Raw genomic sequence first — 22,021 nt, forward strand, 5'->3', positions numbered from 1 at the left:
AAGTTCCTGCAAGTACATATCGAGTTAGACAATACTTACCCTCAAAGCCATACTCCAGTCCCCTATTTTAATGACTTGAGGGTCACGTGGTAACAAAGGTATATCTAACAACCTCCCTTTTTTGAAGGAAATAAATCACCCAAACAAGGTTTTATATTTGTCACCAAATATTCATAACACACACATATTCAGTTCTTAGTCTTCACACAAAGTACACACTTCAAAGGTGAACAGTTCTAACTTCGGAAGCACTACATTTTACAGAGAGCTTCAGTATCTACATTGCTTTTGCACAGATAAAAGCATCAGTCTACCAAGGCTTTCCACACTGTTGTATTTTTGATCAGTGTACTGCCAACTGGAAGCTTCCTCCCTTCAGAGTTCTAATTTATTTTCTCACTAAATGACTTTTTCTGCAAAAAAACTATTCTTCTGCATACTCTTAGAGGTTTGTTTTCATGCATTTCTGAAGGAACATCAGCATACCAAGATCCATATTCTTTATTATTTTTAACTGCTAGAGATGAACAGAAGCAAATTTACAGAAAGCTTATGGGAATCTGCCCCACAGATACAGCATACTATGGCTTTACATTAATTGTGCATATATCATTTTGTGTATAATGGCTTAAAAAGACATTTAGTGCAAAGATTCCCACAGCTTATTGAACTTGTCACTTACAAATTAGTTGTTACTCTTAAAATAGAAAGGCAAAAGGCAACAATGAAAACAAAACCATGTCATACATCTTCATATTTTACTCAAACACTTCTTAATCTAGATCCAGTCATGATATTATGTTGATTAGGGCACGGTGTAGAAGATGAGAAGAGAACATTTTCACTGTGAGAAATGGCTGAAGCACTGCTGGGCATGACTAAACAGGATGTTTCTACTTCTTAACCCATTCCCCAGTAAACAACACCTCCTTGAAAAGCTTCGATTCAATGGCAAAAGATAAACTTATCTGGCACATCCTATACCTTATCTACTAACTAAATTAACACTGAAAACAGAGGAGCTGGTTCTTCCTTTTCCCAGACAGGCAGACAGCATGTAATCCTAACAATTTGAATTCTTGCAAGGCAGGATCTTTCTTTCTGTTTATCTTTGTTCTCTTTTCATTAGTTAGTTAATCCATTACCTAATTCATCTTGGAATCATGTTTAATTGTTAATAATGGAAAGACTCCTGTGTTGAGCTTACAGGGCTCTCTTCTATTCTTACCCTGGCAGAATTTCTAACTGGTGTCAAGTCACAGAAGGCAAAGCCTACTTTTCTGCAGCTACATACCAGCAACACTAAGTCTGAACAAAAGCATACTGCCACATAAAGGGTGGGTAGGCAATAGTAAATAGTAACAGAAAGGAAGAAGGGAAAAAAATAAAAAAAGAGAGAAAAAAAATAATCAGTCTGGTTGAAAACCAAGGAGGAAAACACCATATACAAAAATCCCTCAGTCCAAATGGAGGTAGCTTAAAACCATGGTGGTGTGAAATTCAGAGAAATAATGAGCACAATAGCTTTGTGGGTTTCTTCTCTTCCTTGTCCCACAGATAAACCTGTACTGACTGCAGATTCTTAACACTTCAGAAAAGCAACAGCTCAGCTTCCAAAGCTATAACCACTAAAGATCCCTTTGCTTAAAAAGGACCTATAAGTCTGATACTTCCATCTCTGACCCTGAGTAAAAAGGCTTCTGGTCTCACAAGATGTATTTTTAGCAGTGTCACATAAAGGAAAGCTTGACTCGTTTTTTTGAAAATGGAAAGTCAAACAAAAAGTAAGTATCAGATACAGCTTCATAGGTGAAATGAAACCAAGAGGGGAGCTGTTCTTCCCGGGAAACTGAAGCAAGGTCTTCAATTCAGAAAAAAAAAAAAAAAAAAAAGGTAATTTCAAATACTTCATTCCATTTATATTTTACTTAAAACAGAAGGACAAAATCAGAGCACCTCCATCAGGACATACAGTGGAGAAGTCTTTGATAACAATTATTTTTCCAGTACACATTCTAAAAATAAAGTCTTTAACCTTGAACACAATTCCTCTTACAGCCCCATTTCTTCACATCGATCAACATATTAGATTGCTTATTACGGAAAAACAAAAGGCAGACTGCAGGCAAGCTACTTTCCAATAGGTTTCTCAGCAGGCTTCACCTTTGCCAGTTGAGTGGTCTCACTACAGCCACTATTCCTGTCCAAATGTTCTTCCACTATTAGATGTTTGACAGATAACTGAATGTTCCTTAAATTAGGCATTTTGGTATGAAGGAGAGAAGCCAAACCACATATTGCAACAACCATTCTGTCACCATCTTCACTTATCATGTACATATTGTGTACAGTCCCTATACAGATCTTCAGTTAGTATTTGCTAAAACGTTTACTGTCAAGGAACAATTACATCTAGATATAAGGAAGTGATAAACTACTGAATAAAGGGCTGATCATGTGGCACCTGATTTTCAGGTCATAAAAAGCCCAACTGGCTCATCAACTATCTAATTTAGACAGAATAAAAGCCTTTTATTTCCTAAAAAAGTTTAAATGTTCCTTCCCAAGATCGAGTTCTGAATGATGCAGAAGTCGTGCCAAAACCTCCATCCTCTTGTCCAACTTCACTAAAATATACTGTGTACTTAAGGAAACAGATTAATTTAGGCATGACACCATCAATACCCTGTTCCTCTGGAATGTGACCATTGTGGTGCTAATAAAAACTCTTGTTTAAGAGCAGACAGCTAAGAAGGCTATTTTATATAAATATTTAAAAATAAGAACCAGGCCCAGCAACACGGGTGCTGTGATGTCATCACGTCCAAAATGCTTAGCCAGGTAGAACCCTAGAATCCTCATGCCTCAATTAAAACCTTCAGTCCCATCTGAACCTCCACCAGTCAGTAGGATCCCTGTGGTGCAGGACCATTTTGTACTCCCTACAAACCATTTCTTGAAAACATACATGAGGTAAAATGATCTCACCATAAGTCTTACATGGTGCACTGAACAGTATAGCTGGAACCATCTTGCAGATTAAACATTAAAAAAAAAACTTGATGTGGCTTGCAGAGTTTGGCTTTATATGAAGAAAATCCATCATTAACTGAAAAACTCAAAAGTGATATTTTTGTTTACTAAGGATATGCAGCATCAATGAAACGCAATGAGAACAAAGCAGCATGATTCTTACTGCAGACAGTTTCTCCAGAGGTAGCTCTCTTGTTGAAGCAGTTCTTCATTCACTAAATGGAACAAGTGAAGGGGACAGTCAGGAGCTCCTGTTTAGAATAAGAGCTCTAATCTGCCTTATGGGAGCAGCTAAAGGACCTATAGAAAAATGTTTAACAGTATTTTTTTCTCAACTATAAATGGAAACAGAACAGAACCAACACAGTCCCACAATGACAGTTTGTGCTGAACAATAACAGGATACTTGCACTAACAGTTGTGCTTTACTTAGGAAGCAAAAACAAGTGACTATACCAAATTGAATTGGTACAAGTATTTACTTCTGCAAGATGCCCTTCAAGTGTCTTGCTGAACATATGGGGATATGTTGGTCTCTAAAGAGAGGAAGTTTTAATGCCTCAGGAAATAGCTGTGTATATGTAATTTTTATTTAAGCTTATTTCATCAGATCTCTGCTAAGTTGCTTTAGCTTAAAGTGACTCTTATATCAGCTTTCAGACTGGTGATATGTATATGTGAAGTGAATCTGTTGGAAACTTGCCCTTGAGGGAAAAAAACCTGAAATCTACAGCTATTCTCACCTTTTAAGTGTCAATTAGGGTTGCAGTGTTTTGGCTCCCAGTCCAACAAGGTACTAACAGCCACTCAGCACGTGCTTGACTTCAACCCACAGTTTAAGAGTGGAAAAGCCTACAGTAATGTTTCCATTGCAAAAAAAAAAAAAGTAACCTAAAATGGAAGTGCTCCTACTGTTTCTTATTCAGTGGATAAGCCTCAAGGTAGGGTTAATTCTCAGAAGTATGCTTTGTGACTTTCAGGAAAGTGAAGCAAAACAGACAGTAGAGGGGCTCTCCTCACTTGCCCCTTAATGAGGAAAGACCTAAGGGTGGTATCAGGAATGACATCACACAAACCAGCTTTGGGGTTTTTCTTCCTTCTCTGAAATCTACTTTGAAGAATTCAAACACAACTGTAAAGCTGGTATAAGCCATGCTTGCAACAGGAAGCAAATTTCTAGTAGAGTCCTGTAATTTTCCAATACCACATAACATTTGCAGCTCTTTTTAGGTATCTACTGCTTTGGTTTGGACCCTCCAGCCAGTACCTGCACTAAGACAAATAAAAAAAGGAAAAGCCAAGCAACCCATGCCAGAGAAGGATCAGCAGTCAAAACCAAGTAAACCACAGTTCTGCATTGCCTGAAAACTGCCAGAAACGTACATGAAACAACCAGAAATCACCCAAGAAACACTAAGCTGCTTTATGCCTCAGATGAACATCTCTTCCACAAAGTCTCTTCTTGTCAACTAAAAAATAAACTTACATGAAAACCTGGGATAAATAAGCTGAACATTGGTTTAGTGATGTTTAGAAGAAATATGTCATTACATAAATATCAGCAAGAGACCAAATACCCACCTAGATAACTTATCACAAATCACTAAGAAATAAAAGAATTTTTAAAAGAGTGCCTGAGGAAACCTTCTTATCTTCAAGTGAATACTTGAGGGAAGACTGAAATTTCACTCTGAATTCTTAGTTCCAACTCACATTTATTTGGACCTTTATTTATTTACGAGTTAAAGTAGAACATACAATGTCACAGAATCATAGAATGGTAGGGGTTTGAAGAGACCTTTAGAGATCATCTAGTCCAACCCCCCTGCAGAAACAGGTTCACCTAGATCAGGTCACATTGTCCTGTTGCTAGCTACTACAGAAAAAAGGGATGTCCCAACCTGCCAACACCCAAAATGTTTATATCCAAAATCTACATACTAAAACAACGAAAAAAGGTTCCAGTTCTTCCTTAAGATTATTTCATTGGAGACATAAAGGCAAACTATTAGAAATGAACTAACATAGACTAAACTTGGTGTACAAACTTCCACTTCAGAGATAAATGGAAGTCTCCTCTTGGGAAAAAAGAACATTAAAAAAACTCCAAAAAACTGTGTTGGAGATACTGATACAACCTCTTCCACAGTCTTCCTAAAGAAAAAAAAAAAAAAAAAACCAAAACACAAAAGTCTGTCTTCAGGTGCAATTCAGATGCTTTTAGCAACACAAGATCCAACACCATTCTCAGTATCTTGAAGCTGTGTTACATACACTGATTCATTTGGCTACACATCTTCCATCAGTTAACACAGAAGGGACAAGGGAAACTTAAGACAGAGGTAAAAAGAGAAAAATGGAAAATCAATTTATTTATGGATAAGCCAATGTTAGAATTAATATTTTTACTAGTCCTTCAAAGAGTCTTCACTGACCCCTACGAAGGAACTGGACTCACTCACAACTCAGCTACAAATCAGAAGTCACAGCTAAGAGGAGTAGAGACAAAGACTTGCATCCACCAACTTGTTCTAGTCAGGTATTAAAATTTATTCTACTAGGCTGGTATGTGGTGTTTATGAACAATTCAGAAAACAAATCACAAAGCTAATTATGGATGTCTGACCATGGGCCAGAGTAAACTGACCCCATCAGAGGACAGTGGTGCAGAACAGTATAATTGTACTTCAGAGTTCAAAGACCTTTCCTAGTACTTTCAAACCAGGATTCAAAAGTCCTGTGAAAAGATTTAGACATCCTACTTATTTTACCCTGGAAAGGGGGGGGGGAATGTTTGCGTTATCTTTGAGGAATACTTTAATAAGACTAAGATCAAAAAGGCCCAAGAAAACAGAGGAAAAAAGCAACCTGGATTGGTTAGGAAGAATCACTTTCCCACTGAATAAATTAAAACTGAAGCTTTTGTCACTGGGAGTAGTAGCTAAAAGTTGTTAATTAATAACAGGAAAAAAGTATACACATTTTCCATCAGGAAAGGCTCTATCCAGCTGCCAAAAGAATTCAAGGGTTTATGTTCTTTCATAGGTTGGTAACACTCAAATACAACAAGTTCTCCTCATACATATATTAATGCTAACTGGGAATCCTGCAGCTGAGGAAGTTTTAATGATCCATTTACTAACAGAGAAACCAGGATTTGTACATCCTATGGAGGTAAACAAATACATCTGTCAAGCATCCTTCTCCTCCTGAGCCTCAGCTAGCACAACTAACCAAAGTCTGACAACTGTTCTATATAAGATGTGACACGTGTGGTAGATGTGAAGGGAAAAGGAGGGAAAAAAAAACCACACATATACCTATTTCAGCTCCCTCCTTTAGAAAGGATGTGGTGTCCTTAAATTAAAAGCCAGCTGACAATGTAAACATAACAGCTAGAATTCGACATTTTATAAATGCTGAACTGTAGAAAACACAGTTGAAACTTTGGCATACTTCAGGAAATACGCATATAGAAGAGTTTTGCATACGTAAGCCTTTTACTGAACTCATGTTTAAATAAGAGCAGCCTTATTGCCATTATGCAAAAGTGAAACTTTCATTTTCTGGACCAAAAAGGCCTAGTTCACATGCAATTTTAAAAAAAAAGTGCTCTCTCAGCTTTCTGAAAGCCTGAAGTACGTGCATTTAGCTGTTTACAACTCAATAATGGTAAGGCTTTGCGAACTGTTAGCAACATTATACAGCCATCATTTCTAAGCACACAAGTGAATTCTGTTGGCCAGGCAATTGAGAATTTATACTTCAGTTTGATCTGGATATTAAACTGAAAGCCTTATTTTTCAAAGAACTTAGTAAAAAGCATTTCAACAGATACTAGAAGAGGTTGGCTGACAAAAAGAGATTTTTTTTTTAAAGAACTCTTTAAAATTAATTTATCATGGGTTTTGTCTACAGAATTTAGTCCTGCAAGACTTATTTCCCAAACTGCCCTTTGCTTTTTAAAAATAATGCTGTCCTTGATGAGAGTTGAGATAAAGCACTAACCAGCACCAGTGCCAACTACAGCATTTTAACAGAAACAAAAGTTGTGCATCTCAGGGAAACAGACACATTGCCAGAAAGTGACCACGAGGGCAGGAAGGTTTCAAATCTGGTTTCTCTGCTCAGCAGTAACTGCATTCTACTATCGTCCCTTTGGCATATCTCCATAACTCTACTCCACTACTGTCTCTTTGGCAAAGCTCCATTTCTGTCAGAGAGCACCGGAGCAGAAGGGGCAGGCAGAAGGACACATCTCTTTTACCAACCATCACCTCTTCAGCTCTATTACATGCCTCCTGGCTTTTGGATTGTTACACGCTTTTCCCTACTTGTGCCTGCAATAGTTGCCGTGTGTACCCTGTCAAGTGGAAAACTCCCAGTTCTGCAGAAGGACTTGTGCAAGGAAAACACTCGGAAGACACTGGCGCGATAGTCAAGCCACTTCTTATTCCCCATCGCTTTCACGGCCGAGATGTAATATTCCTAGCCACTTGAAACCTCCGCCGATTCATCTGATACGGGGGTACACACACAACAGACACAGAAACGTAACGCAGAAACTCTCGGTGGGGCGAAGCGTGCAAACCCTGCCACTCGGACTGCGCCGAAGGCCCGGGAGCTGCGCGCAGCGTTATCCCCGTGCCCTGCAAGTTCAAGTGTACGGGTTTCCAGGGCCCCGCCAGCGGCCCGATGCCGCTGCTGGGTGGCGGGAGCGAGGCGCCCGCCGAGGGGCTCCCCGCGGCGCCGTAGCCCACCCGGGCGGGCGGCAGCTCCTCCCCGCACACCCCCGCCCCTCACACCGAGGCCAACCGAAAACCCACCCGGCAGTTTCCCCGCTACCACAGCTCCTCGGCTAGGAGGCGGCCCACACCGGCCGGAACCCCCTCCTCCTTCGCCACGGCTCGGGACAGGCCCCTCGGTCCGCATGGGGGGAGCCGAGGGGAGACAATGGCCACGATGACTTCACCCTCCAGCAATGTGAGGAGCAGCGGCGGACGCCGCCGACTTCCCCCCGGCCCCCGGGACACCCCTGGGCCGCGGCTTCCTCGACCGCAGCAGAGACCCACCCGGACCCGCTCCCACCCGGGCTCGGGCCCCCGCCCAGAGGCGGCTCCGGCTCGTAGGCTGCGCTCCACCCCTCAACCTCCGCCACGCTCAGGGCGGCGGCGGCTGCTGCTGCTGGCCGCCGGCAGAGGCCCGAGGCAGGGGAACCCCCGCGCCACCGCCAGGCCCCTCCGTGCCCCTCGCGGGCCCATCCCCGGTACCTGTGAGTCGACGGGAGGAAGCAGCACCGTTCCGCTTGCCCAGGCCCGGCCCCACGCAGGAAGCGTCTGTGTGTGGGTGCGTGTGTGTGTGTGGAACGGCGGGGGCGGTGCTGCCGCGGGCGGGCCGAGCCGGGCCGGGCCGGGGCGGGGCGCGCCGAGCCCGGCGGCGCGGGGCGGGCGCTGCCCGCGGAGGCGGGGGAGGCGGCGCGGGGTTGGGCGGTTTCCGCGACGCGCTGAGCTCACGCGCACGCCGGGGCCGCCCCTTCGCCCGTCGCCGGCGGCGCGCGGGGCGGGGCGGCCGCGGCTCTGGGCCAGGCGCGGTGCTCCCGCCGCGGTCCCCGCAGGGCGCTGCCGCCCGCCCCAGCAGCGGGGGCGGTGGGAGCCGAGCCCGTCCCCTTCACCCGCTGCCTGCTCTGCTGTGGCCCGGCGCGGGCGGTGTCCTTTTCCCGGGGGCGGTTGGCTCGCTGTGCCGGTGCGCGGGGACTCCGCAGCGCTGCCGACGGCAGCGGCGGCAACACTGAGGAATTATTTACTCTTCCGTGGGCTTCACACCCGTTAAAATATAAAAGTGTACGGCAGAATGTCGAAGCATCTCAATGGGATCATATGACTGAATGCTGATGTGCTCGGCGAAATGACAGAGCACTGATTCCATGCTGTAAAATACCGGCATGGTATTTTACCCCCCTTTTTGCCATTTGAGATAGAGCCTCTCTCAGAATTTGCCAGGAGCCCCCAAGTCGTCTTGCACGGCGCGGCCACACTCTATGCAGCTAACAGCATCGCTCCCTGGCTCCCCGGTGCCGGGATTCGGTAGCTACGATCCCGCCCTGCCTCCGCCCGAGCGGTACGGCTCACCCGGCCCCGCTGCTCCGGTTTTCCGTCTCTTTTTCCCACCGACCTTCACGCCGTCTTTCACGGGATTCCTCCCGTCTGCAATCTTGTCTCAGCTGCTGCCCTCTCCCTCAGCCTGCTCGGCGCTCCTGACCTCCGCTGCTGAGCCAGCTCCGAACCGCTCTCCTCTGCCCTCTGGCATATTTTAAGAATTATTTGCATGCATTAATATTGCACTGCTTTTAAATCGTATGCCCTTTTTTTTTCTCACTAGTTAATCATTCACGCTGTCTCATGTCACCTCTGAATTCTCTGGAACGGCATTTTATCCTGTGCTTATAGATGACTAGCAGTGGTTCCGATAAGCTAGTATGAAACCTGAAAGCTTACTTTGGAAAAAAGTTATTAATTACCTAGCCTGCGTTTAACATGTGCAAATATTGTGAAATGAATAAAGTGTACCGTGCTTTTCCTGTGGGATTTGCAATGTACAGTCTGTTAAAGGCTTGCACCTATACTTGTATTTATTAATTTCTTTATTTATTTGGTCCATTTCAGTCAATAGGACTACTTCCAGTACATCAAATTACAAGTGGATGTGAGTCATTCTATGCTGAGATGCTTAATCTGAAATGACTGAATAGGTGATTACAACAAATGGAGGGGAACCTGAAAATGACGGTTACAACAATGGGATGATCCTGGAATTTTGGTATGTTGTGTAGAAACCATGAGAGTTCCTTCTTTGCTTGTAAAAGTCAGTAGCTAGGTGAGTTAGGCTCCAGTACTGCAAACATATATGTATTGCTTCAGGTATGTAAGTGGTGCCATTTTTTTTTGATTGGATAAGATATGAAGAAGAATATTACATATAACTGCAGAGTGAAGCCTTGGCCATTTTCTTATGTATGAGATTTGGTGCAGAGAAATGGAATTAGAGAACTAAAGTTCCTAAAATTAGAGGAGAAAAAAAAAAAGAAAATGAGGAGAAAAATAGTAGATGTGAATGAGCTAAACAGAAAACACAGAAGGGAACGGAAAGGTTAGTATATGGATTAGCATGATGGGATAGTGAATACACTTTGACTGGAGCAGGAACAAGAAACCATTTTACCAACTCAAATGTGCGACCACTAATAAACCAAAAACCAACAAGAAAAACAAAGCAGTGAAGTAATGTATTACTTTCTAAATGTCCAAAGGGATTCAGCAAATCGGTACAAATATTCTGAAGTCTCTTGGCTAATGCTGGAGAATGGGGCAGGGCAGTTAAAATTCTGTGCTGGGAGACTTAGCCGTCACTGTGGTGGTCAGATGGTTTCTCCTTGAAGCTGGTGAGGGACAAAGCAAACCTCCAACCAGCCACCTTCCTGAGAGCTCTTCAGCAGAGAACCTGCAGCCAAGTAGGTGCTTTTCATCAGAAGCATTCAAAATAGTCAATTAACAACATGCAGAAAGCACAGGGAAGAAAGAGAATCTTTTTTGCACAAGCTGTACACAAAAACTAACAGTAGTTTGTTTTGAAATGTAGGGAAGATGTGTTCATTTGCTTGCTTTGTCATCAACAGGATGACAAAGAAGTATTAAGGAAAAACAGGGACTGCCCACACCCTTTAACAAAGAGGAAAATACCTCATGCACACTGCATTTTGTGAAGCATACAAAATTTATGAAAACAAACAAGCCTGTCTTTCCAAGGCACTTTCTGGAAGACATCTAGGATTGAAACATTCTGTGTATTTAATTCATCTGCTGGCAGAAAAGTACAAAGTATTATATCAGAATACAAAAATACTGTCCTCCAAGCAAAGCATCTGGTATGTTCTATGGAGACATAAGCACACACAATGTGCTGTCAAATGTGGAAGGGCAAAAATCGTATCAGCATGAAGAGAGGTGAGCAGATAGGGCCGAGGAAGAAAAGTGACTTTTCTCTTAGTGGTAGGGAAAGTAGAAAGGGTATGACATGGATAACTTTATCTTAATTTAGTATGTCTTTCTCATAATCTATGTATGTATGGACTGTTGGCCTCAGTATAGGTTCAGTATTTACATACGAGAAGCTGCTGTCCAGTATGAAAAGGTACTGTAAAATTCAGTGGCTTGGGCCAGAATTTCATATATCTATAGTCTTTTCTTTAAACGTCTTTTGGAAGAATTTCAAATACAATGGGTAAACGTTTCCATGTCTCTGATCCCACATCTGAGTCTCTCTTAGAAATCTTTATCTGAATGAATATTCAACCATCATCTTCAACACAGAATTGGTAAAGCCAAACTCATTTTTTCTACAGCTAGTTTTATATTTCCTGTAGCCTCTGCCATCATCTGGTCTCCAGTTTATGATTTTTAGGAGGAAAAGAGACGTCTTCAACCTTTCCCCTTCTGACACGTGCATTTGTGTCCCCAGCTTTTCTTTCATCTTGTTCTGAAGAGCACTCTTTCTTTGGAGATTCACCGCTCTCCTACATTTGCCATCTCAACTGTCTTGCCAATTTTTTTTTTTTCCTAGAGAGTTTATTTTTAACACCCCTGCATTTACTGATCTGTCTTACAGTGTTGCCCCACAGATGGCTGCATTTGCACAAAAAGCATAGCAGAAGATTGATGTGGCAGCAGGAACAAGTGGCATAGGGAAGGAAGAGAACTGTCTAGATCAATTTTGCCACTGTAGAAAATATAGTATGGAAATGCACTCTGACTTGCAACTAAAGAAGAAAGGATGAAACCCTTTGATGAACTAAAATATCTGCAATATCCATTGACAGCAAAACATGTCTTTAGACCAGGCATGCAAAAATAGACAATACTAATAAATACCAGTATAACTGATAAGTATCTTATTGTATATTAGTATAGCTAAAGTAGAAATTGCACAGGACAGGAATAGATGTTGAATTCTGTCAGGCTTCTGTTTACTCTTTGAGGGAGATTTTTTGCTACTAACTGGTTGTCATCAATTGTACTGGGTGCAGTAGATTAAAAAATACATACTCTTAAGAAATCTAGGTTAGGATTTTCACAAAAGGCATCATTAACCTGAAGATGAAATGAAAGGATATTTATATACAGGGATACCATGATGACAAGCCTAGGACAATGGATTAGTGTCAAATAGAGTTATCTGATGTAGAAGCAACCTCACAGATCTGAGTTACAAAGTGGCAAGATACCAGTAAATGCTCTGCAGGCTTTGAACTTTCCAAATTATCATCATGTCATAAAACATTAAAGAGGAAGGCTTCTATAGCCATTTCAAACAGCAGTTACATCATCTGATCTAATCCATTTCTGTAGTAGCCAATAAAGATAAAGCAAGGGTAGAAAATTTAAGATATGTAGAAGATATGTAGGCCCCAGAACATGCCTACTGCAAGAAAGATCTATTTGCAAATCTAAAGACGGAGAACAGAAATACTTACAGAATCAGAGTGGTCCCTTCCAACCCTTAAGATTCTGTGATTCAGTGAATCCAAGAAGATTGCTTGTAAACATGTATCAGATGTCACTCAACTTGTAAGGCTCCAAAAATGTGCAAAAGACTGGTTTATGAGCTTAACATTTCTTGAACACCTAAAACTCCATTACTGGAGGTAATATTGAAGCTCTAGCAGTTATTTTGGAAGTCAGGTACTTAAAGGTGAGGAGCTGCAAGATGAATGTGTGATACTCATCTTAGAGACAGCCCTTTTAAAAGGTCAGTTGCTATCACTGTATCTTTAGGTAGCTTAAATTTGACAGAAAAAAAAAAGAAATTAAAATCAAGTAAGAATTAGTTATACTGTGAAAAGCAGCAGACTATAATTTCTGTTTCACAACACTCTTTCCATTCTAGTCTCCTGGGCTTTCCTCCTCCGTTGCTCAGAACAGCCTGAAACTTCTGTTATTCTGGGTTGAGAAGTTATGTGCTTAGTTCCTGCCCAAAGGTGAAATTGTTTCTGGAAAGCTTGAGCAAGAATGTTTTTGCTGTTTTAAGTATAAGAACAATGGGGTAGGGGGAAACACTGCATAAAGGTAAAAGTGCTTGAGGGTTTTCTAAATAACTTTTTCATCAACATCACTAGATGTGAAAAGGTTGAAGTCATGGTGGAAATAACCCTGCTCAGGAAACATTTTTTAAAGTTGATCTCAAGTCAGTCAGAGGGTCCTTCAAGCGGCATGTACAGTCCATCTTTGGCAGAGGTGGAGAACGTTTAGATTTGTGCTTCCCTGAGGAGCTAATATCTGCTCAGATTTAGCTGCCCTTTGAGTCACAAACAGTGCCTCCGTGTTTTCATGGTGACACGCTGCACCCCAAAGTCCTAGTCCACCAGTTGGCCTATTACTGCATAATCCTTCCTGGGGTGGCTCCTCTGCAGTGTATCTACAAGTTCCCTCACAAAAAAGCTTGGACAGGAGAAGTGAGGGAGCGAGGTACTCGGTGCCCATGGGGATCCAACTTCAGGGCGCAGCACAGCCACAGTCTACTACTGATGGTACAGCACCTCCAAAAGTGTCAGAAGGCCTTGTGGCCTTGTCTCTTTGCATGTCCTCATACCACAGTTAATTATCATGGGTCACTCAGGCATTTAAAAAAATACGCCATCTGTGTGACAATGAGGGGCCAAAGGGAATCTCTGTCCCCGTGTCCACGAGATGTGCAGAAGCAGAGTGTTTCTCTGCAGAAGCATCTTACAATGTGTGCTCACAGTGACCTGCTTCAAGTGGAACTGAAGGCAGTATATGTGCCCACCTACCAGCCTTGACAGCGTGAGGAGGGGATTCTGGGCAGGCATGACACCACATAACCCATTGCCGCAGGCTGCTGCCTGCAGTCTGCCAAGTGTTGCATATCCAGCATAAGCACATGTTGAACAAAGACAGTGAGGGAAGCGTCCTCTTTGGCTCAACCTGTAGTGTACAACTCCTGACTCCCCTATGGCCACAGAACCATCTTGTCAAGGAGCAGCACGGGCCAGGGCATCCCCATGGCAGCAGGGCAGGGCCTGGCAGCTGGAGCCTGTCCACCACTGCAGCCCTAAGCCAGGCAGCTGGAGAGCACTGAGGCAGCCCCATCTCTGGGCACCTCCCTGAGGACAGGCTGGTGCCAGGCTGGGATGTGAGCCCACAGCTGGGCCTAGCTTGATGGGATCCATGGTTGGGCAGGGCAGGGCTGTGGAAGCTGGATACATTGCAGTGTTGTTGGAGCAGGGGCTGACAACATCAGGGGGCTGAAATGGGGCCCCTGGACAGTAAGGACTGTGGCTACCCTCAGGGCCCCAACACCCTTATGGAAAGACTCCTTATGGCTTTGACCATCGTTGACTTCAAGAGGGACTTACACAAGCAGAGCTCTGGCAGAACCATTGGTGTGTAGAGTCACACTGGTGATGGAAAAGGACAGAGGTGCGGGCTGGTGAGGAGTGGTTGCCCTTAGCCCCTGCTTAGGTGGGATGTGATTTCATGATACAATGGCTAAGGCTGTGAGAGCCAACAGACAAGCAGCAGTAGGACACAGGACCCCTATACAGGGAGAGCTTTCCAGAACTGTGTCATCCTTCCTGGCTTCACCAGGACAGATGATTCATTCATTGGGGAGAGTCTTTTGCCCTGCGTGGGGGACTGCAAACACAGCTGTAGCAAGTTGTCTGGCAATTCCCACTTATAATAGAACATCTTTCAGCCTCAGCCACTGCCCAAGAGTGGAAGACATGGGCAGGGCACTCTGAGGCAGTCTGGTTCTCCCCAGCATCAGCAGGTAAATTCTATGTGCTGTGTACAGCCACTCTGCTCTACGCACTCAGGCCACCTCCAGAGTGGCAGTTTCACCACGAGCATTGCACTTGTGACCATGCCTGTCTTCCTGCCAACATCTCTGGCAAGTTTTCTGTTTACCATGATTACTCTGTGTGACTCATGAAGTTGCAATTGCAGCGTTTAGCTCTCTTCTGTTGTCTCTCCTTCCTCAAGCTAGCCAGGAACAGGCCTCCCAGACTGCCTCCAGAGTGAGGGGTGAACTTCTTGCATGAAGCTGACTCCTGATACAAGTTAGTAACAGCAATTTCCTGTGGCCAGAAGCATCCAAATCCCAATAAACTCTCCAGTAATTCCCAAAACCTCCAGCCCTTTTTGGGGCAGTCATTGTATAGGGAGGGCAGTGACTGCAGACCTGTGAGATTATCCAGGAATGGTACGTAGTTAAATCTTTGACAGAGAGCTCTAAATAGTTTTGATTCATGGTAGGCGGCATATCAGGACGTGCCTGGTTTGGCTATGATGCAACATCACTGAAAGATAACTGCTGGTCTCAAATATCCCTTCCATATGCAAGGGAAGTATTTGCAGCAGTCAAAAGTAGTCTGGTCCCCACTCAGACCAGGCTACAAAGAAGGAGAAATATCAACTAAGACCATTGATGTAATGCCTCAAATCTTTGACAGAGATTAGTTTCTGTCTCCCAAACTTCTTCATCCTCCAGTCTAAGCTGGTGCTCACAGAAATGTGCATTTTCTAGGGCTGAGCCCAGTTCCTGCACCTCTCCCAGATACCCAGGCAGTTAGCTTTGGAGAACTGCTCCAACTAATTCTCTTAGGATGCAATTTGCAAGTGGTTGGGCCAAGTCCCTGTATCTATATACAAGTCTGCAGTGCTGGCCCTGAGGGTACAGATGTCTTCAGGAGCCATGTTCCAGTGAGGAGCTGAAAGGCATCACAGCAGAGGAGTGACAACAGAGCTATCTCCAGCAGTACTACCATGAGATGCAGATCCAACCCTGATGGAAATCTTCTCCTACATGTGCAAGGAAGGAAGCTGAACTGGCAGATTATATTTATTTTGGAATGTTAAGTAGTTCTGCCTACTTTCTAGCTCCTCTCTGCATTCTTGAAGCCTTTGACAGCTCAGTCTGCACTGGGTGAACCAGCCAGCTTTACTCTGTGAAAGAACACGTGGGTTCTGGACCCATGAAAGGCAAGAAGTGAATCCCACTGGGTTCACTGGGAAGGACTACGTTTGTTGCTGTCCACTAGCCTTTTACCTACACAGTTGGTAGAATGTTCCTGGGAATATCTGATAGGTGACAGACCATGCTCTCTGGGAGAGGATTGGCTGTGTGTTGTTGAGTTTGGGCAGTGGGTCTTTATCCATAACAGCTCCCATACTAACAGCCTTCTGGATCAGCTATAGGATAATCTTCTGGACTACGTCTTGCCAAGTCTTGTCCAGTTTGGTTTCTTGATCATGCTCAAAACCATAGGACTAGAAAACGTATTATACAGTTTGTACACAGAGTTCTTCATAGACACTTGCAAAGTGAGGAAAATGCTGTGATGTGTTTTCTTCTCCCTGCTGTCCAACAAGGTCCCCAGGAGCTGGCCCTCCATCCAGCTTCACCTCTGCCATGCTACAAATGGGGTGCTACAGCTCTTGGGTGGTGTGCCAACTTTGCCCATCCTTCTCAAAAAGAAAACTGGTTTCATTTAAAATATATTTAACATGTATTTTAGGCTGAAGTTGTTAACTTCTAGAACCAGATGTCTTGAGTTAGCTTCTTACTTTCTTTCATGCTAGAATTTGCCTACTGTCCCAAAGTAATCAAGGCAGGAATGAGTGGATTTGTCTTCTCTGAGAATTATGTCTGCCTCAAGTTCTGCAGAAGGTACTCTGTGTGTTGGTATTGCTTCCTTTTTTTTTTTCCTTGGCTTGTCTTCACAGGGTTTCTTTCCCCTTAATGCCTTTCTATTTTTGCATTAGATCAGCTAAACACATGACACTTGAGACTTCACTCACTCTGCTCCCCCTCCAACCCTCACACTAAGTTCTGGCCAAGATATACAGAGAGAGATTTCCTCTCACCTAAGGGTAATGAGTCACAAAGTCTGGGTGATTAGAAGGAAGGGTTAGAGTTTCACCTTTCTTTTGGGAGATAATTTTCTCCTTCAGATACCATTCCTAATCCTATACTCCCTGGAGATGCAGTGTACTACAAGACCTGCAGAAGTGAGTCCTCTCCGGAGACTGCAGTGCCACTCACCACTTTCCAGAAGGTGTTCCAGCACAACATTTATCCTTAAAGGGTTAGAATCAGAACAAACACCTGACACTGAAACTTGTTGAATGTTTGGGGTTTTTTGTTTGTTTCAAGTTTTAGTAAAGTTTAACCACTGAGATAGTCCAGGTTTCTATTTGAAGCAACAAAAGGGCAACCGTACTGCTCAGCAAGCAGGCTCCATGACAGCATGGGATTTCTCTCTAACACAGGGTATGTAGATGCATTTGAGCTAAGCTCTACATGGCCTGAGCCAGCTGTGCAACCAAGAAGCACAATCCCCAGTGAGGAACAACAGCTCACCAGCCTTCCAGTCTGAGAAGTGCTCTGTGCTGTTGCAGCATTAATGCTGACAGTTGAGGTACTGAGATCCTGCTCTTGCTGTTGCTGCTTGATTGGATTGTCCTTCACTTCAGTCAGGAATACAGAGTTAGAACATAGCAATAGTTATGAGATTTGGTGCAAAATTTTCCCCTGAAACAGTAAATGGCAACACATGTCTCTGTTCATGTGAAGGCCTTTCTGCAGTGCCCAGAGGGTATGTTTTAAGCTTTAGGTCACTGCACCACCTATTTAGCTGTCAGGCCTAAGCCATGCAATACGGAATCTGATATTACTGATGCCTGAAATTCATGATTATACCCAGATACTTAGCTAACATTTACAAAAGGCTGGATGAGTTTACATAACTCACGTAACTCAGAGCTATTCACGTAACTACAGAGCTGAAGAGACAATAAGCAAATGATGCAGTCTTCCAACCACTGACCAGGGAAGAATTTGCACCTCCACATGTACATTCAGTCTTTGTAGCAGAGCAGTTCCTCTGAAGCCTCTGATGTTGCCTATTGCTAGAGACAGGGCTCAATGGAGTAACTACTTTAGTCATAATGACAGATGCTCCAAAGTCATCAATGCAAATCATTTTCATGGTGCTGAATTGCAGCTTGACAGCAAAGCTCTCATGACACACTCTTACTTCTGATTCCCAACCTGCGTCATGACAACTGTATTGCTTGGTTACCTGAAAAAAAGCCAACCAAATCATCACTTCCTAAGAGGAAGACAAAATGACAATGAATTTATTTTTATGAAATCTTTGGATTCTTTGCCATCTATTTGTTTTATGCTTTTTTTTTTTTTTGCTTGTCTTTTTTGCAGGACGCTTATTGGGACTAAATCTCTTAATCGCTTGCAACTTCCCATTGCTCTAGCGTGATTACTTTTTTTTTCCCCCAATTTCTTTCATTGTGCTGGTAGAAGTTAGAATGCAGGGATACCGTTAGGATTTTACTAGACTGCAATTTACATCAGTGAAATACTTCCTTCCCTTAAAAGTGAATTTAAGGAGTCAAACATATGGAGGGATGCTTGCTTATTTCAGTTTTGTTGACAAAAAAAGGAAAAAATCTCCAGCTCACAGGTAGGGTTCCTATCATCTGGTAATAGAAATGCATGAAGACTGATTTTTTTTAGTATCTTTATTTTTTACTCGCCATGGTAAAACAAAACACTTGGATCCTGGGCACCTGAGGTTAGGATATGAAGGATGTACCTTACTTTTTCTGAAGACTGGAGATAAACGATTCAGATTCTGACACTGAAGTCACAGGTTAATGTAAACATTTTATCATATATCCAAAGCATGTCGTTTTCCCATAACATACTGTAGCTTCATGTCAACTAATTGTCTATGAGGAAGCTGTATGAATCACCTTCTGGCTGCATCTGTCTTTCAGTGTATGGAGAGTGCAGATTATGATCTTAGATTCATGTTTACCATTTGAACAGTTAAGTTTAGGTAAAATGAACTCTGCCTTCAGATTAGTCAAGTATCACAAATAGGTGTCAAATGTTCATTTCTTCCTTCCTCCACAGCATTACTAAAAATTTAGATAATGATTCTTGCAGAATTATTTGGTATAATAAATGCTCATACTTAAAAGCGAAGTGCTATAATTAATCAGTGATGATAGCTTATATAGTTTAATTTGCAAGTAAACTCTTATCCCATTTTTAAGACTCTTAAACCAATCTTTCCACAGCTGGAGGATTCTGACAGGCAGATCACAACAGCAACTGGAGGGAAGCACTGAAGGCCCTTCACAAGGATTTTTTTTTTCCTATGCAAAAGTGTGAGCTAACTGGTTGGTAGCTTTTATTCCTTTTTACTGCACATGAAACCTTGGTTTCTGCAGTACCAGAGATAAATAACGCATACTACAGCCAAATACAAGCCACTGAGAGTGCCCTGTATGGGATTAAAGCACGTGAGGAGGGTTAGAATGAGTAGAAGGAGAAAGTCACATCCATAACAAGATCACAGGTCTTTGCACCGTAGCAAACTTTTATCTTTTTCAGAGTCCCATTTTTTTCTGAAGTTTCCCAAAGTTTTCAGGCTGAGCAACAAAGCTCACTAAAGAAGGTAGGGCTCCCCAAAAGACCATTGGAATCTTTTGCTTGGGGAGAGGGAATGGGCTGGCATGTGTGGGATGCAGCTGGCACACAGACCCAACTCACAGACACTGGCTCTGCCTGTGTAGCTGTTGAGGGGCTGGAAGCCAGCCTTGGAGATGAGTGCTAGGGCTGTTCAGAAGTGAATAAACTAACAGAAAGAGGTTTTCCATGATTCCCTTCAGTTATAGCTGAGACTCTGAGAGAGTGAATGATGTGAAACGAGGAGGCAGAACACAACTATCCTGGAGCATCTGCTCTTGAGCCTCATTCCATTTTTGAGTCCAAGCCCATGTTCCCCACGCAGAAGCTGGAAGAGAATGATTCTAAACCTATTGGTAAAAACAAGAATCACCTTCAACTTTGATAGAAGGAGCCCAAAGAGGAGGGTATTAACATCCCCATAATGCTATGCCCATGACAGCTTGCTTGCTTTTTGTCTTACTGTTAAGCAAAATACAGGATGCATAAATAGAAACACCGAATAGAGACTGCAGGAGATTATTTTAGCACAATATGAAGACATGATGCCAGAAAAACCTGTAATTTGAATATATATTTTTGTTGCAAGGTCTAGTGTTTTGTTTTACACAGACGCACATAGAGAACAAGGGCAACAAGGCTGTCAGTTCTCGCCATCTCATTAGTATTGTAGAATTCTGAAGAAAATGACAAAATGCTGCATTCAGTTGAGAAATCAAATTTAAACAAAATGCTTTGAGAAAACAGATGGTTATCTAGAGAAAAGAGGAAACCAAGGGCAAGTGGAACTTCACTGAGTTCGCCCTGGAACTTTGCCCTGTTCTGGAGAAAACAGAGAAGTTCTAAGCTACAGAGTTGAGCTTAAGCAAGTTGAGCAGTTAAACTTGTTGAACTAGTTTAATTGCAAGAAGAATAATCCACAATATCGATATATTATGTTTCCTGAAACTGAAATGGACACTATCAGAATATAAGGTACTTCTATACAAACTGTCAAATAAATATTTTCAATAATTCATGTATGGAATGAAATAGCAGGGCAACAAGAAAACCATATGTGGTGTTTTAACAGGAGCTAGACAAATCTTTGGGCATCCAAACTGAGTAGTGTTCCTGTTGTGAAAGAAAAGCACCTAAATACACCTTTTGGGCGTTTTCATTTTCAAAGTTCCTTCATTCCTGTTGCCCAATGATCTATTCACATTAGAATGTATCAATGACTAATTTTTGGATCAATAAATAAAACTGATCATTTGGTATGTATCTAAATCTAGTGTCATTCTCTAAAGCCAGGTAAATGAAAGGCACTGTGAAAACAGCTGTACAAAAATAAGGTTCTTTCCTTCCTTCCTTCATATGCACAAATAGGTTTAAAAGAGTGTCATGGTTTAGCCCTGGCTGAGTACTAGGTGCCCACCAAGTTGTTTCATCACTCCTCCTCCTAAACCGGACAGGGGAGAAAGAAATATAATGAGAGGTTTGCTAATCGAGATAAGGAGAGGGAGATCACTCAGCAATTAGCATCATGGGCAAAACATACTCAACGTGGGGAGAAATGGTTTGATTTATTAATGAACAATCAGAATAGAGCAGAGAGATGAGAAAAAACACACAAATCTTAAAACACCTCCCCCCACCCCTCCCTCTTCCCAGGACTCTCCTTCCCTCCCCTCCAGTGGCACAGGGGATGGGGGTTATAGTCAGTTCGTTATAGGCTGACTTTGCCGCCACAGCTGCTTCTCAGGGGGAGGCCTCCTCACACTTCCCACTGCTACAGTGTGGGGTCCCTCCCACTGGAGACAGTCCCTCATGAACTACTCCAGCGTGGGTCCTTCCCATGGGCTGGTTCCTCATGAACTGCTCCAGCATGGGGCCTCCCACGGGGGCAGCTCCTCACACCCTGCCCCAGCGTGGGTCATCCACTGGGAGAACAGTCCTTTAGGTACCAACTGCTCCAGCCTGAGTCCCTCACAGGATCACAAGTCCTGACAGCAAACCTGCTCTGCCATGGGCTCCTCTCTCCTCACAGACTCCCAGGTCCTGCCAGGAACTTGCTCCAGGGTGGGCTTCCCACAGAGTCACAGCCTCCTTCAGGCATCCATCCGCTCTGGCGTGGGCTCCTCCACAGGCTGTGAGTGGGTCTCTGCTCCCCTGTGGCCTCCATGGGCTGCAGGGGCACAGCTGCCTCACCATGGTCCTCACCACAGGTCACAGGGGAGTCTTTCTTCCAGGGCCTAAGCACCCTCCTCCCCCTCCTTCTCCACTGACCTTGGTGTCTGAGGAGATGTTTTCACATTCTCACTCTCTGTTGCTGCTGCAGTTTAGCAACTGTGCAACAGCTTCTTCTCCTTCTCCAATCCATTATTCACAGAGGCAGTACCTCAGTCACTAATTGGCCAGGCCTGGGTCAGCTGTGGGGTTG

The 22,021-nt window shown here is 43.4% G+C and overlaps 1 protein-coding gene and 1 long non-coding RNA gene across 4 annotated transcripts in view; one reads left to right on the plus strand and one right to left on the minus strand.

Annotated features, from left to right (window-relative positions):
- The window catches only part of RNF19A (ring finger protein 19A, RBR E3 ubiquitin protein ligase), a 61,552-nt gene extending 52,266 nt beyond the window's left edge, over positions 1 to 9,286 (minus strand). Inside the window, exon 1 of one of the 3 annotated variants that reach the window (XM_061994990.1) lies at positions 9,162 to 9,286. The gene's annotated coding sequence lies outside the window, so the exon portion shown is untranslated. Of the gene's footprint in view, positions 1 to 7,859; positions 8,091 to 8,303; positions 8,436 to 9,161 lie in introns of those variants that run through there. The other 2 variants (XM_061994988.1, XM_061994989.1) reach the window with 2 other exon arrangements.
- On the plus strand, positions 8,182 to 20,814 carry LOC133625303 (uncharacterized). Its single transcript, XR_009818605.1, has 3 exons — positions 8,182 to 8,379; positions 9,696 to 9,849; positions 19,209 to 20,814. It is a non-coding gene; the product is annotated as an uncharacterized LOC133625303 (long non-coding RNA).
- The last annotated feature ends 1,207 nt before the right edge of the window (positions 20,815 to 22,021 follow it).

This window comes from Colius striatus, chromosome 4, assembly GCF_028858725.1.
Source record: "Colius striatus isolate bColStr4 chromosome 4, bColStr4.1.hap1, whole genome shotgun sequence".
Classification (NCBI taxonomy): Eukaryota; Metazoa; Chordata; class Aves; order Coliiformes; family Coliidae; genus Colius; species Colius striatus.